At 34.9% G+C, this 16514-nt stretch overlaps 1 long non-coding RNA gene across 1 annotated transcript; it reads right to left on the reverse strand.

Annotated features, from left to right (window-relative positions):
• Nucleotides 1-14321: 14321 nt before the first annotated feature.
• LOC149939366 (uncharacterized) lies at nucleotides 14322-14902 on the reverse strand. Its single transcript, XR_016481253.1, has 3 exons — nucleotides 14842-14902; nucleotides 14414-14434; nucleotides 14322-14339 (listed from the first exon to the last, which is right to left on the reverse strand). It is a non-coding gene; the product is annotated as an uncharacterized LOC149939366 (long non-coding RNA).
• Nucleotides 14903-16514: the final 1612 nt, after the last annotated feature.

Below are 16514 nucleotides of genomic sequence, written 5' to 3' on the forward strand. Positions count from 1 at the left end.
GTAAACTGCGGTAGTAAAAATGTTTTTTCCCTGAACTCAAATTACGTGGAGTTGAAAAAAATGTTTCGGTGCTATAAGGAAAAAATTCCATCCATGAACTACTCGTAAACCTTTCATCCGTCAAAATTATAATAATTCGCTCTTTTGCACTTAATAGTAATCTTTTATTTTCTGGTTCTCAAGTAGTGACTAAAGTTTTTTATCCCCGTGGTTTTTCGTTATAATATGTTTGTTTGGTTTCCGTGGATTTTTTTACCTCTCGCGTTTATTGAAATGGACTTTTCTATTTGACTTTTATTTCCAGAGATTTATTTTTATTGGGATTTTTTTGGCAACTACCCTCAATATACATGAGTAGTTGTTTTTTCAGATGTTTCTTTCACTGTTCATTAAAGCTCACAGTTACAGATTTTTATTTTATATACTGCACAGGTTGAAACAGTTAAAACTTTAGAATTGTATACAAATTGCGATTTTAACTTTTTTAAATAAAAGTATTTACACTGATTACTTTTGCGTCAAATTGTTTGCTACGTAATGACTCTGTGTCAGCAGAAATTTTCAATCTATTCTAACGAGGGAAGGTTTTCGAATGTAAGTCAGGGATCCGAGAAAACAAAATGGCAAACCTCAAGACCACGCCCGAAGAAGGAATCAGCCGGCCGATTTCTCGGGCATAGAAAAAAGGTCAAGTCTTTTGATTTTTTGATATTTTGACTTAGCTGAACCTGAACTTCCTTATGCAATTTTATTTGTGTATTTAATGGGTAATAAAATGGGGAGTTTAGTCAAACATGGGAAAAAGTGGTTTTTCAAAATGGACACAACTCGACAGTTTGAACCGGAACTGGTCAATATGGTCAAAAAAGGTCAGTTGGCGATAGGAGCGTCCACAATGGGCAAACCGGCCAGTTTGAACCGGAAGTCTTCAATATGGTCCAAAAAGGTCAGTTTGCAAAGGGATTGTAAATACATGCAGTTTGTCATTTACTATTTTATTTAGCTCGAGATCAAACTTTTTTTGGGAAGTTAGCTAAATTATATTCCAACCAAAGCCACAACAACTATTTATTTTGAATTATGATTTCAATTTTCATGTTTTAAATATACCGCTCAGCCCATGTATCGCATCGATAACAGATGTTTTAAACAGTAGAAGTATGGGAAACTCGTATTTGAAAAACGTGAATATTTAAAACTGAATGTTATGTATTGATAAATTTTCTATATTTTGAGCACTCCCATCGCAAGCTGTCTATTCTTATCCTTTACAAACACTCCTATCGCAAACAGATCATTTTTGACAATATTGACCAGTTCTGGTTCAAAGAAACCGGTTGGCTGATACCTTCCTAGGGCATAGCCTAGAGTTTGTCATAATTTTTTCTCGAATCCCCTCTACAGTAGAAAAACACTCCTTTTGTAAGCAAATTTTTCCATTAATAAGTTTTCTCATAAAAATGGTGCAATAAAAATAAATATTTAGTATACTTTTTTATTGGGCTTTTATCCAAATATAGTGCTTAAAAAAACAAATCCATCTCGCGTGTTGAGTGAAACTATATACATGAAAATGAAAAGCATTGGTGACGGTCAAGATACATCAGCTAATGTTTCTTAAATATAAAATACGGAATAGTTTCACAAATCATAAAATCTTTTGTCTCGTACTGACTTTCAGGACGTATATTTTAATAAAACACGACTAGCAACTCTTTGTTAAGGTAGCTGATCAGAAAGCATTTCATTTATTTTGCAACATTAAAGTCTGAGGGAAAGATTAAATAATACTTATATTTAACTAACACGACGGATACTTCATGGTTTTAAAAACATTACTTTAAAGGGATGGTTCCACATAATTTCAGCAAACGCTATTTGAAAATTATTAAAATCACTAGAAGAACGTGAAATGCTGATTCCAAAAATAGATTGATATCCTTTATTTAAAATTACCATCATGTTGAAAATAAAGTTATAAAATCATTATTTTAATTGAGGCGCCCTCTGCAGGAGGTCTAAAGAAGTTTTGACTTCGCTTGAAATTCCACGCGTTTCGTTTGAAATTTGGCGCGTTCTGCTTCGAGGTCAAAGAATTAAAAAAAAACATATAGTAGTTTCAGTACTACGTTGGTAGTTTCCTCCACTTTTTGGAAATAATTTCCGCTTTCGCGTTCTTGGTTTCGGCGGTTTTACGGATCTTATTATCACATGCTTGTAACCGAATTATATCGTACGTACCCATATTCTCTGTCCCTTCCACTATACTATCTGCGTTATCTGATACCTCTATTAATTTACTCGCAGGTTAATGTCCTTTTCTGTTTTCTGAACTTTAACCCCAGACGGCGTCGCCCGAACTCTTTCTAGAATGTTGCCCAGTATTGTGCAATCTCTCGCCCTTCTCTCTAAGTTCCAGTTGCGTCTTCGGTGTCAGGTCGATACTGCGTAGCTCAGTTTTGCCATTATCTATATTGTATGTAATGTCAATTAAACTTGTTCTTTTTTAAATTTAGTTGTAGTTAATCACTGTCGTGCCTTACTGTTTGTCATATTTTAAATTATCAGGAAAATAGTAGGAATTTCTTTTCGTGATTGTGTAAATATTTATTGACACGTAATAGTGTTTAATTGGTTTAGTTTAATTATCAAACTTACGTAAGGTGTGTTTTAAACATTTCGTGGGTTTTGTTTATTAAATAAACCAGTGGCTAACAAATATCGGACTCCCTAATTTGGTTTGCAAACCATCCATGTCTATTTGCTCAGTGCATTTTAAAAATGACTCGTTTGAAAATCAACCCGAAGTTGTAGCCTTTTTGGAAGCCTCTGCTTCAAATTTACCCAAATATTTAAAAAAATGGAAACGAGGTGCAATTCCTACTGAATTTGAGATAATGCAATGTCAACCACAAGGCGAACTTAACGTTGATTTACATACACCACCTTCCAAAAAAAAGAAAACTAAAGTAAGATAATAAAATATAACAACATGCATATTACTGTTTTATACGTTTACTTTTTAAAAATAGGAATGTACCACTAAAGAAGGGAAAGCAACTGCTACCCAAACAATTAATCCGAAGCTTCTAGGCTATTATAAAGATCGAGCATCACAGACTATGACTATCCGGAAAAATGCAGGTTAGTACTTTTTGTACTATCATTACTTGTTACTCTAATTTAATATTTCTAAATAATAGTTTGTCAAGTAGACATATCCACACAGCTTTGTAAAACAGCCATATTTGACAAATCTTGTCAGACAGATGTTGAGTCACAGTCACCGGTATCATCTCAAATGTTTACTAGTCAGGGCACAATAACTGATGAGGGAGAATTACTAAACCCATTAGATGTAAGCTACACTCCTTCAGAATTGAGCGAGGATGACGTTAAGAAGTAACTTAAATTTACGAAATTTATGGCATTATAAGTGCAATAATTGATTCCACACTTTCAGAACATTAATATTTTCTGAAGAGCCTGAAAATTATTTACAAGAAAAGAAGTATTTCGTCTTTGAAAGCGCGATATTGCAGCTATTTCGCTATTACTTCCAATGTCTTTTGCCATGCACTACTACAACTAGTACGTCCGGTACATTGCTAAGAGTAGAGGCACTCTGTGATAAGGGTCATTGTCACGTTTAGAAAAGTCAACCAAGTATTGAACAGAAGCCCTTGGGAAATATTATTTTAGCCGCATCTATCTTATTTTCTGGTTAAAATCCAACTCAATCGCTAAGGATGTTTCAATTTGCGAAAGTACAACTTTTCTGTAGATTCGAATTTTTCAGAATTCAGAGATGTTATTTGTTTCAAACTATTAGAGAAGTACGTAATTATTCAACTCTGATAAACTTATTTATAATTGGTAATTCTATATTTATTTATATAGTTGGTGAAAATGTCATGGCCCCTGTGGGGTGTTCGGGTTTTTAGTTTTATTTTCATGGGATGACGTCATGACTTGAGAGCAACAGTGTTGTCCGCTAATTTTACCTCCCCAAAGGTGTCTAATTAAAAGATATTTTTTAACTAATTATTATCATTTTTTAATAAAAAAAACCTAGAAATATGTTTTTAGGTACTCTTATCTATGTTAAAATACCCTTGATTTAGTGTGAACTTATTTTTGTGGAACCATCCCTTTAATGTTAGAAACTTTAAAATTCTGTAAGCTTAGGGTACGTGACCCCTTCTCAAGTATATAATACGTTTAAAAGGAGCCTTTTCTTCTTAAAGGCCGACTACATAAATCTTCGGTTTACTCTGTCTTTCACTGGAAGTAGGCTTACTGCAATACACGTGTGCCATGCAGTCAGCCTACTTCCAGTGAAAGACAGAGTAAACCGAAGATTTATGTAGTTGGCCTTTAACCACAGTTCATTGAAAGCGTCGAACCACTATATCCCTGAACCTTTGACCAGAGGTATTCCAATTTCCATTACGTGGTGGTGTTATAAAAGGATGTGGGCGGTCATCATCGTCTTCTTCTTCCCTTAAAAATAAGAAAGAAATTCAATATGTACTATTTTTAAAAAATCAATATGCCTATAAAAGGCCGTTTTTCTACTTACCCTCAGCTTAACGAAAGCAACGAACCACTCTTTCCCTCAACCTTTGTCCAAAGGTATTCCAATTTCCATTACGTGGTGGTGGAATGTGCAGATGTGGGCGGTCATCAGCGGCGAATAGTATGTCATCGTCTTCTTCTTCCCTTAAAAATCTTCACCAAAGAAATTTAGCATCCTAATGTTGTGCTAAACGCAACATTCCATGATAATTTCTGTGGTTAATTTGGAATGGTAAAGATCTAGCCTTCAACCAACAACGAAAGCGTTGCTTTAGGCAAACATTACATCTAACAATGACGCTTAGAGTTTAATATAAAAAAACTAAGTAATAAAATATCACAAAAAATATCAAAATAGCAGCCCAATCTACAAAGTTTACTATAGAGAAGTAATGGCGACCAAAATGAAAGAAACGTGAGTTAAAATTACCCCCGTTTGGCCGGCTATAAGAATGGCCAAATCATTTGGCTTGCTTCGAGCCAAATGAGTTTAGATATAGGTGGGGTGGCGGAGTGATTAGTGCTTTCCCCTCGCAGCAGGCCCACGAGGGGTTGGAGTGTGCAATTACTGGTGGCTTTACCGGGGAGTCCGGGTCCGGCTCTTGTAACCCAGCACGGGCGGTAGCGCACTGAGAGATGTTAGCTCCGTCCAAATGGTCCTATTTCCACCTCCGACTTCGGTCCGGTGTGGGCTAGTAACTGGGCTTCGGCTCAGGCTAACGGAGAGGGGCCGGGCAAACTGGCCGTCTCGGTGGATTGAGTTGCCTAATGTGGAGCTGCGGGCCTGCGTATGAGGGCACGGCGGACCCATCAGGATATCCGGTGCCAGCTGTACCGGGTTATGCGGGCTGCTGTGTGCCCGCCGTTCCCCTTTAGGCGCTCCTTCCCATGGGTTTACTCCCATTCCAATTTCTCTCAATCCCATTTCTCTCAATCCCATTTCTCTCAATCCCATTTCTCTCAATCCCATTTCTCCCAATTCCCATTTCCCCCAATCCCATTTCCCCCAATCCCATTTCCCCCAATCCCATTTCCCCCAATCCCATTTCCCCCAATCCCATTTCCCCCAATCCCATTTCCCCCAATTCCATTTCCCCCAATCCCATTTCCCCCAATCCCATTTCCCCCAATCCCATTTCCCCCAATCCCATTTCCCCCAATCCCATTTCCCCCAATCCCATTTCCCCCAATCCCATTTCCCCCAATCCTATTCGTCCCAAAATAGTTATCCCAAATCAAATTTGTCCCAAAATAGTTATCCCAAATCCCATTTGTCCCAAAATTACACTTGGTATAAACATGAATCTAAAGCAGCGTTCAGATTATGTGAAAATATAACGTTTGCGTCAATTTCTTACACCGTTCAGACTTCTCAACAGAGACTTTAAATTTTCGCGCGTGTCGTTTACATTTTTGCATTTCGTTGCGCTCAAAAAGTTCATAGCAGACCATTAGCCTTATGCCTCATCAGCGCTGACTCTAGGTAGTGGCGACCTTTAGAACCATCGAAATACTATAACCAATCAGAGGTGGATAAAACATTATTTCAATTTTTATGCCGTTATTACTGAGCTCTGATTGGATGAACAATCACTTTGTATGTTAATCTATGTGCAAGGTTGGTTCCTTTCTGAACAGTGAAATGAACGAACCGACGCGACCAACATAACCGAAACGACACAACCGATGCTAACGTAATATTTTCACATAGTCTGAACGCAGCTTAAGTTTTATTTTAATATGCAAGTACATCAAATTTTGCCCATATGAATATGGTAAACCAAACCTAACCTAACCTAACCTAACCTAACGCCAAGTCAATTCACATATGGGCCCCTTCCTATTTTATTAGACAATGTCGTCAAAAAATATAATGCCGTCAAAATGTTACGCTGTATTTTTTTCGACATATCGACTCGTACCGATGAGATCTAAAACCGCGCAATTACCATATATTTGGAAAATAATGATTGGGAGAAAGGGGAATCCATTTTTTTGGAAATATTGATCGTTGGGAGAAATGGGAATCAGTTTTTTTGGGAAACTTGATCGTTGGGAAAAATGGGAATCAGTTTTTTTGGGAAACTTGATCGTTGGGAAAAATGGGAATACATATTTTCGGGTTAAATGAACTCCGGTTCGGAGAAATGGAATTGGGACAAATGGGACACCATGTTTTTGGGAGAACTGATAACTTTGGGAGAAGGTAAAATTGGGTTAAATGGGAACATACCTTCCCATGGGCTTGGCTCTCTACCTTCCTAGGTAGGGTGTCGGCTGGCGTTGCCAGAGCATCCGCTCTTATTCCCACTGCTGTGTGCGAAGTGGCGAGTTGGTCGGCCCATTGCTGCACCTTCTGCTGGGTTGAGTGGCTTGCGTCGAGGGTGCGACCATCGGTAGTGGGGTACTGCTACTCGACATGCTGGATTTGTCACCTGTCCGGACTTGTGGACGCCGGCGTAGGGCATAATGATGATAGACCTCCGGTGGTGTGGTTTCAATCTTACCGGTACCCCGGGCTTTAATCTGATGCATGTCCCCTCGCAGCAAGAGGAGCCGGGTTCTCTCCCCACTGGGTTAAAGGGTTTTCCTTCGAGTTCTTCGATTTCCCTTTCCATAAAAACTTGTTGAGGCTCACGTTAATAGTTAGTGTAGGGATTTGTTGGCTCGCTTGGAATGAAGGGCGGGCCACCACCCTCATACACGAATTAATGGCTTTAAAGGTCGATTGATGACTTAGGCGGTGCCTTGGGTATTAGCCTAGCTGATTATCTTATATGTCGTGTTTTTTTTTTCACATTGGTACATTTTGTAGACGACTTATAAGGGTTTTGAAATAAATTTGAAACAAAACCTATATACATTTTACAAATTATTTATATTTTCGTCTTAAGCTAAAACTTACCTTCATTAAGCAATTGTAACATTTTTATCTAAAAATGAAGGAGTAAGTACTTAAGTTGCCACCAATCTAAAACCCGAAACTGGCACCAGGGTTTCGGTTACCTGGTTCATAGACCCCTGTGATATAAACCGATAGGAAAGCTAATTTAATGCATCTTTTAGCTAATCCTCCCCTAGAAATATTTTTAAATCTTTGTAATGAAATGATAATTTACTGCCATATTATATTTAAACAGACATATCAAATATTTTGTTTTGGAATATAATTATTATTAAAAGAAAAAAGTAAGCAATTTTAAATATTATCCTTGTCTTCATTAAAATAACGTTTTAAATATAGATATTTTTATAATCATTGCTTGGAGAAATTGGCTTTCAAATTCGCATTTTTTATTAAAACACGTATTTTCAAGCACATCCACCATAGAAGAATCGAGCGATGTTTTTAAGAGGTTTTAAATAAAGCAGTGTTGGATCAAAAGTCCTTGTACATTTTAAAGAGAGTCTGGAAGCATTTCCATTCCTGTCAAAGACGTTAATTGTAAGATAAGATAAGATTATTAAAACATATTTGCAGTAATTATTTGATAAAATAAGCCAAGTTGATAACATTAATAGAGAGTAACATTTATTTCCATATAATCACATTATAATGGCATGTCACTATTGGTTAATCATGGAAATATTTCAATCGACTAATCGCTTCTGGTCCATTAAATAATGCTTGCCTTACTGGGTATGTCAAATTCACAATATCGTTATTATTCAAAAATTTAACACAAGAACCTTAAAACCCGAGTTTCTTGACACAATTATTAATTTTCTACGAATCTTAACGTTCGACTATAAACGTAAGAAGTAAAATAACGAAAAACACTCTTTGCTTATCTTAATTACCTAAAAAATATATACTCAACATTTTTTTAATCAACCCTGAAATCTTATCGTTTTAAATTAAACTAAATTATTTAATCTAAACATGTGAATATAACTATTTGTTTGTGCGCTTACCACCTAAATTCTCAAAGCATGTTTTATTTCCTTTTGTAACCGAGTTCATCATTTAAATGTGTGAAAAAGCTAAAAGAACAATTTAAAAAATTCAAACTCACATTTTGTCTGATTCCTTTCATTTCTAAATACTGAAAAAAATTATTAATTAATTTTTGATAAAAATCTTTGAAAATTGATATTAATGGGATTATAAAAGGTTACTGATAAGACATAAGGATGTTTACAATTAAGACGCAAAAAAGCTCCAAAGGGGTTTTCGTCGTTGACTATAATTGGTTTAATGGGAAATGTTATACATATTTTAAATTTAGCCGGAATCCAAAGACGGAATGTTTGGCTGAGATCTTTATAATTGGTTGAAAAAGGAAAGACTAGGTGTAACCACGGCATTTTACCGAAACTCATCGACAAATCCCGTATTTATGGAGTCTTGGATGAAGAGTTTGAAAAAAGGGTATTTCATTTGTTGAATTGCAAATTTATTATGATACTCAAATACGGTGTTATTTCCACATTTCCTTTCATTTATTGCAATTTCAATAAATTTATTTCGAAATTGAACGTTTCAGAGGTATTGCTTCTTTTTCGTCAGTTACGATAACACGTTGTCGTTGTATTTCAGATTATATTACGAGAACCCGCGTTTCTAGAAACCTTAATGGTTTTTTTATGGAATTTTCTGAATTTGTCCCCATTTTTTTTTCGACGATCTCTTCGAGTTTAGGTGATTATAAAACTCGAGAAACCAATCCATTCAATTGACTTTCGAAATGAAACAGACGGTAGACTCCTGTTTCAACCTGCTTTACTCACAAAAACCAAAAATACTGCCAATCGAAATCCTATTCCACATAAAAACCCTATGCAAAACGTTTAACTTTGTAGATTAAAACGTTATTGGTTTGCCCGTTCTCCGATTTCAAGTGTTGTATCCAGAAATAAATAAAAATTCCTTATCCTCCTCGTCATTTAAATTTTATCCGAAAGTACGTTTTCTTTGGTTGAAAGTTCAGCAGGACATCAAAATTTACTCTTTAATACTAAACGAATTTAAAGCTTAAAAGCATTGACTTCATTTTTGCCATTTTTGAGTCTAATTTATTATAAGTCTAAGCGTACATGGCATCATGTGTAAACAGATTATTTTTAAATTTAATAAATAGGCAATTACGTCAAATACTATGGTATCAAAGTTTTCACTTAAAACATAGTGGTATTTTAATAATCACCAATTATTCACCACCACTCATTTTTGCTTCGATTTCACGTTTTATAACTTTTTAAAAACGTTCTTAAGACCAAATTACACTTTTTTGAAAGCCAAATTCAGTGTTGATCCCTAAAAAGTCCTAACTGGAAATGTTGTCAGGTTATGTTAATATGTAAATAAATAATTTTTGGTAAGGGTCCATTTCGAGATGGTCATTTGGCAGATTGATGGATCTCGGTGAATTTGGTGTAAGACACTTCGGTGTAGCCATCTTGGTGGAAGGACATTTTGGTGTATAGACATTTCGGTGTGAGACAATTTGTTGTACATGTATATGGGTTATAAAAAAATGGTTAAATGGACCACAGTAGATAAACTAACTATAGAATATAAAAATACATAAATTAAGAATGGAAATAAACTATAAATATTGGTATTGAACTCCTTCTTGACGAATATAACTACGAGTGCCAAAGAACGGATCTATAAAGAAAAGGTTAATACTCAATAAAATAAATGAAAATAAATTTAATTCATTTAATTTTTTATTTCAGACTTATTGGCAATGTATTGAAAAATCAAAATGTAAAGTTAAAATTCACACAATCGCTAATCAAATTGTAAAGAGGGCCAACAGCCATACTCATATTGCAACGGTCCCTGAATTGTTTTATCAGCTATTAACTATACATGCAAAGGAAAAAGTACCAGTAGTTTTTGTTCTTGTGACTAATAAAAAGGGAGAAATGTACAACCAAGTACTTCTCAAGGTCAGATAATTATGTGAAACATCTAATCAAATACGGATTATGTGAAACATCTAACCCAAAACGGATTTTGTGAAAACATCTAACCCAAAACGGATTATGTGAAAACATCTAACCCAAGGCAGATTATGTGAAACGTCTAACCCAAAACGGATTATGTGAAAACATCTAACCCAAAACGTATTATGTGAAAACATCTAACCCAAAGCGGATTATGTGAAACATCTAACCCAAAACGGATTATGTGAAAACATCTAACCCAAGGCAGATTATGTGAAAACATCTAACCCAAGGCAGATTATGTGAAACATCTAACCCAAAACGGATTATGTGAAAACATCTAACCCAAAACGTATTATGTGAAACATCTTACCCAAAATGGATTATGTGAAAACATCTAACCCAAAGCGGATTATGTGAAACATCTAACCCAAAACGGATTATGTGAAAACATCTAACCCAAAACGTATTATGTGAAACATCTTACCCAAAATGGATTATGTGAAAACATCTAACCCAAAGCGGATTATGTGAAACATCTAACCCAAAACGGATTATGTGAAAACATCTAACCCAAAACGGATTATGTGAAAAATCTAACCCAAAACGGATTATGTGAAACATCTAACCTGAAACGGATTATGTGAAACATCTAACCCAAAACGGATTATGTGAAACATCTAACCCAAAACGGATTATGTGAAAACATCTTACCCAAAACGGATTATGTGAAAACATCTAACCCAAAACGTATTATGTGAAACATCTAACCTGAAACAGATTATGTGAAACATCTAACCCAAAACGGATTATGTGAAAACATCTAACCCAAAACGGATTATGTGAAAAAATCTAACCCAAAACGGATTATGTGAAAACATCTAACCCAAAACGTATTATGTGAAACATCTTACCCAAAACGAATTATGTGAAAACATCGAACCCAAAACGTATTATGTGAAAACATCTAACCCAAAACGTATTATGTGAAAACATCTAACCCAAATCGGATTATGTGAAAACATCTTACCCAAAACGGATTATGTGAAAAAAATCTAACCCAAAACGGATTATGTGAAACATCTTACCCAAAACGGATTATGTGAAAACATCTAACCCAAAGCGGATTATGTGAAACATCTAACCGAAAACGGATTATGTGAAACATCTAACCCAAAACGGATTATGTGAAAACATCTAACCCAAAACGGATTATGTGAAACATCTAACCCAAAACGGATTATGTGAAAACATCTTACCCAAAACGGATTATGTGAAAAAATCTAACCCAAAACGGATTATGTGAAAACATCTAACCCAAAACGTATTATGTGAAACATCTTACCCAAAACGAATTATGTGAAAACATCTAACCCAAAGCGGATTATGTGAAACATCTAACCCAAAACGTATTATGTGAAAACATCTAACCCAAAACGGATTATGTGAAACATCTTACCAAAAACGGATTATGTGAAAACATCTAACCCAAAACAGATTGTGAAAACATCTAACCCAAAACGGATTATGTGAAAACATCTAACCCAAAACAGATTGTGAAAACATCTAACCCAAAACGGATTATGTGAAAACATCTAACCCAAAACGTATTATGTGAAAACATCTAACCCAAAACGTATTATGTGAAAACATCTAACCCAAAACGTATTATGTGAAAACATCTAACCCAAAACGGATTATGTGAAACATCTTACCCAAAACGGATTATGTGAAAACATCTAACCCAAAACGGATTATGTGAAACATCTAACCTGAAACGGATTATGTGAAACATCTAACCTGAAACGGATAATGTGAAACATCTAACCTGAAACGGATAATGTGAAACATCTAACCTGAAACGGATTATGTGAAACATCTAACCCAAAACGGATTATGTGAAACATCTAACCCAAAACGGATTATGTGAAAACATCTTACCCAAAACGGATTATGTGAAAAAATCTAACCCAAAACGGATTATGTGAAAACCCCTAACCCAAAACAGATTATGTGAAAACCCCTAACCCAAAACGGATTATGATGGATTTTGAGAAAGCTGAAATATCGGCATTGCGTAGCGTTTTCCGATGGCTCTTCAGTGTCGAATGATTCATGACCTCGCAATGATAACATCGGAACACGTGATTAGTGCTTTTGAAGTTCTTGTAGAATATCTTCCCGAATCACTGATAAATGTAATGGACTACGTTGAAGACAATTATATTGGACGCCAACGTGGAAGAATCCACCGAGAACCTCAGTTTGCAAGGATTGTACAATACTTACGAAGTGTAGCTTTCTAATTTCTTGTACTTTTTACTATTTTAAAAGTAAAACATTTTGTGATTGCACCGAACTGTCTCCCACCGAAATGTGTTTGCAACGAAAGGGCCTTCCACCAAGATGAATACACCAAAATATCCGGATACCCAGATTGAGATAACTAAATACCAATAACAGTGATAGATATCTCTTTATAAATTCTTTAAACTGATCTCATATTTTTCAATGATTTACCCTTTTCCTTTTACGAGAAAAGACATTTATTCCATAAATCAAACGATAGAGTGTACTTAAGGAAAATTAAAATATTTTAAAGTTTACACAATGAGAAATTGCCTAAACAGAAAGGAACTGTCTAGTCTCTAAGCACTCGCTGATAACTAGTAACTACTCCTTCGGCGTTGAGTTTGCAAATTATCTACTTACTCGTTAAAAGGTTTTCCACCGAATTTTTCGGTTTCCTCTCCCCATAAACACTTCTAGAGGTTAACGGTAATAGTAAATATAGGGAGCTGTTGGCTCACGTGGCATGAAAGGCTTGCCACCACCCTCCTATGCATTGCAACCCGGCCACCTGAATTAAAATGGCTTTAAAAGTCGCCTAGGGTGGTGCTAGTGGTATAAGCCTAGCTGAATATTTTTATTTTTTAATTTATTTTTTAAGCGATTTTATGACTGAAATCCGCGTTTACCGCTTCTTAAAGGGAATATAACCGCAGGTATTTGGTGTGGAACACCAACGTTTGCAGCTCTGGCCGCTCTTGCCTTTGGCTTTAAAAATGATTGGCGCCACTGTACATGGTAATTTAAAAAATTGAAGGGGTTTAACGTAAATATTGTTTTGCAGGTTATATTCCCTTTAAGTTATGTTATTTAATCTTAATGTTTATAATTGAGAACATATTCATTCAAGGCAACTCTTAAAATATACAAATTTTCACAGTTTTCAAAAAATTCTGTATTCACAAAATAGCCTATTTTTGATTAATTTTCCAGGATATAAAAAACCAGTTATTTCTAATCGAATAACGTACTATTTTAAGGAAAATCAAAGTTGAAGTTTTATATTCCCATGTGATAGACCTATCGGCCAAATACTATTTTCCGAACTAACGCTTCGCTTTCGTCTAAAAACTTTAGTGTTTGTGCTTTGCCGTGGTTAATGTAGGTCTCCTTATATTTTTTAATTGATATTATTTAAATCACATTGTTATGTGCAAAATAATCCTGTATAAAAGATATAACCCATTTTGTGAATAATTTAAAAATGCCCAATTTGCTGAATTTAGATTGACAAATAAAACCTCTTTTTCGCGAGCTTAATTTAAAAAGCTTTTTTCGTTTTCACCTCCCCATGGTGTCTTCACGGTTTGAAATCTAAGGAAATGACCCTTTACTTCCAAAGCTAAATGAAACGACACATATAGGACCAGCAATTTCTTGAATCATACAAATGATGAAAATTATGTAAAGAACTACATGTATGACTCATTCTTGTAAGCTAATTTTCTACAAAACAAATACTACGCCAAAAATTAAGAAGTTACAAAAAATGTTACTTGTTTCCACTTCGAGCAAGCCTGAAATGTAGAGATATTATGTATTATGAAAATAAATGAAATAACTTTTATCAAAATGATAAAAACGTTATCACCTTATTCAAATTATCGTCAACCTAAAAATAATAAAGTCTCTATTATAAAAATATCAGTATTTATTTTGTAGAATAAATCACCGCATTATATATTTTTAAGTCATTGTTTATGATAAATGAAAACTTAATTTTTATCATTAATAAATAAAGGTCAATATTAAATAGTACAGCGAATATCTTAAAAATAAATATTTTTTCATGTGTGATTTTTATTTCCTACTGTTCGAAAAGGTTAATCATTAAATTTTTCATGAAGGACAATGAAACATTTTGAGAGGAAATGAATAACAAGTGTCGCAAGTTTGACGTAGGTTTGACTATTTTATGTTGGTCGTTTCCACTTGTAGATAAACAATAAATAATTATTCAATAAAATTTATTTTGGAATTACTTATTAATTTTTTGAATTGATCGGCAGCTGGACTTACGTCATATGGGTCACACAAGCGCTTTCTAGTTAATTCCCAACTGATATAATTCTGAAAAAATAGCACACAATAATTAACGTAAAATCGTTAAACCTATAAAAAAACACACACACTTCAACGAAGAAGAGCAAAACTAGATTTATTTTACAAAATAAAACACAAGCAACATCATAAGTAGCATTATACGACCAAGGCTCTAAAATTGCATTTTTCTTTCCCTGAAATGGTTTTAAATGTAATTGCGTCTTCAAATTTAGCTATTAATGTCAAAAAAGGGAAAATATTGCCAACTAAGCTTGGAACTCTTTTGTAACTTAAAACGATTCTACCTTTAAAATATAATTTGTTTACAGACGAGATATCAAATAATTTCTGTGGCTACACTCGTCTCCAAACAAAAAAATCAGATGCACTAAAAACCAATTTTGCCTGACACTCTTAGCGTAGCAATACGGAGGTAATTAAACGTTTGTTATGGTGACCATTCAATTATTTACAATTAAGGCCGATAGATGGCACGGCGGCGATTGTTCTTAAATATTGCTTTCTAACTAAACATTTACCATGTACCATGATACGAAAATCAAGCGTTGCTCGATTGCAGGGCAGCGGGGAAAGGAATATTAAAGATGGAACGACAAACTAACAACTCATCACTTTACGCCAGTGATTAAGAAGCAGGACCAATAACTAGAAGACAATCGTTATATTCTACGAGAAAACATAAATCGACATCTCCCTTGAGTCAATAGTAGCGAAAATATTCCTTTATCGTGTATTGATTTATTGTCCATCAGTTTTTCTGACCATCGCTTTTATAATTATGTTTTTCATTTTTCCACATTATCCCTTTCATTCGTTTTTCGTTTCCTCTTTTCATAATAACTTGCTTGGGTTATCGGTAATAGTAAGTGTAGGGAGCTGTCATGAAGGGCTAACCACCAGCCTCCTACGCATACTAAGCCTGCCACTGCTAATAAGCTTTTTAAGTCGCTAGTTGACTTAGGCATTTAGTGGTGCCTTGGGTATTAGCTTAGCTGATTATTACCACAAAAATAAATTAATCGACCTTTGTATCTACATTGACGATCTCCAATGAAGTGGGCTCTGATATACATGTAGCTCGTACCTATACCAGTATATATGGAGAACGTTCCGACGTTGACGTGGCGATTACTATCATTGTAGAAGAGTTCTTGGAATCGGCGATAACAACGAGTGACCGGTTTTCGTAAAGGAGAACAGTTCAACATTTAGCGATCCTGGCTTAGATTGAAATGTTGTCCAGGAAAAGGATTGTGGATACCACATTTTTTAAGAGTCAAATCAGACAAAAGGATAACCATTATTTTAGTTGCCAATTGCGAAAACCAAAAAATACGCTCTAGTTGGATTATTTTAAATTTAAAAAAAACAACGCTTTAATAATCGCGGTTCATTTACGAATGATCTGAATGCTTTGAGACGATCGTTATACGGGTGGCCGAAAATGTCAGTAAAGCGAAAGAAAATGAATGGTTGTAAATAACGTATTTTTAGAAGAATAAAAATCGCAGTGACTGGGTATGATTTCATTATGTTCAAAAATATATGTAAATATAACATAGCTAGCGTAATACCTTAGGCGCAAGTCATCTTGCGACTTTTAATGCCTTAAATTCAAGTGGTAAATC

Source organism: Leiobunum rupestre, chromosome 6 (genome assembly GCF_980474605.1).
Source record: "Leiobunum rupestre chromosome 6, qqLeiRupe1.1.hap1, whole genome shotgun sequence".
In the NCBI taxonomy this organism is placed as follows: domain Eukaryota; kingdom Metazoa; phylum Arthropoda; class Arachnida; order Opiliones; family Sclerosomatidae; genus Leiobunum; species Leiobunum rupestre.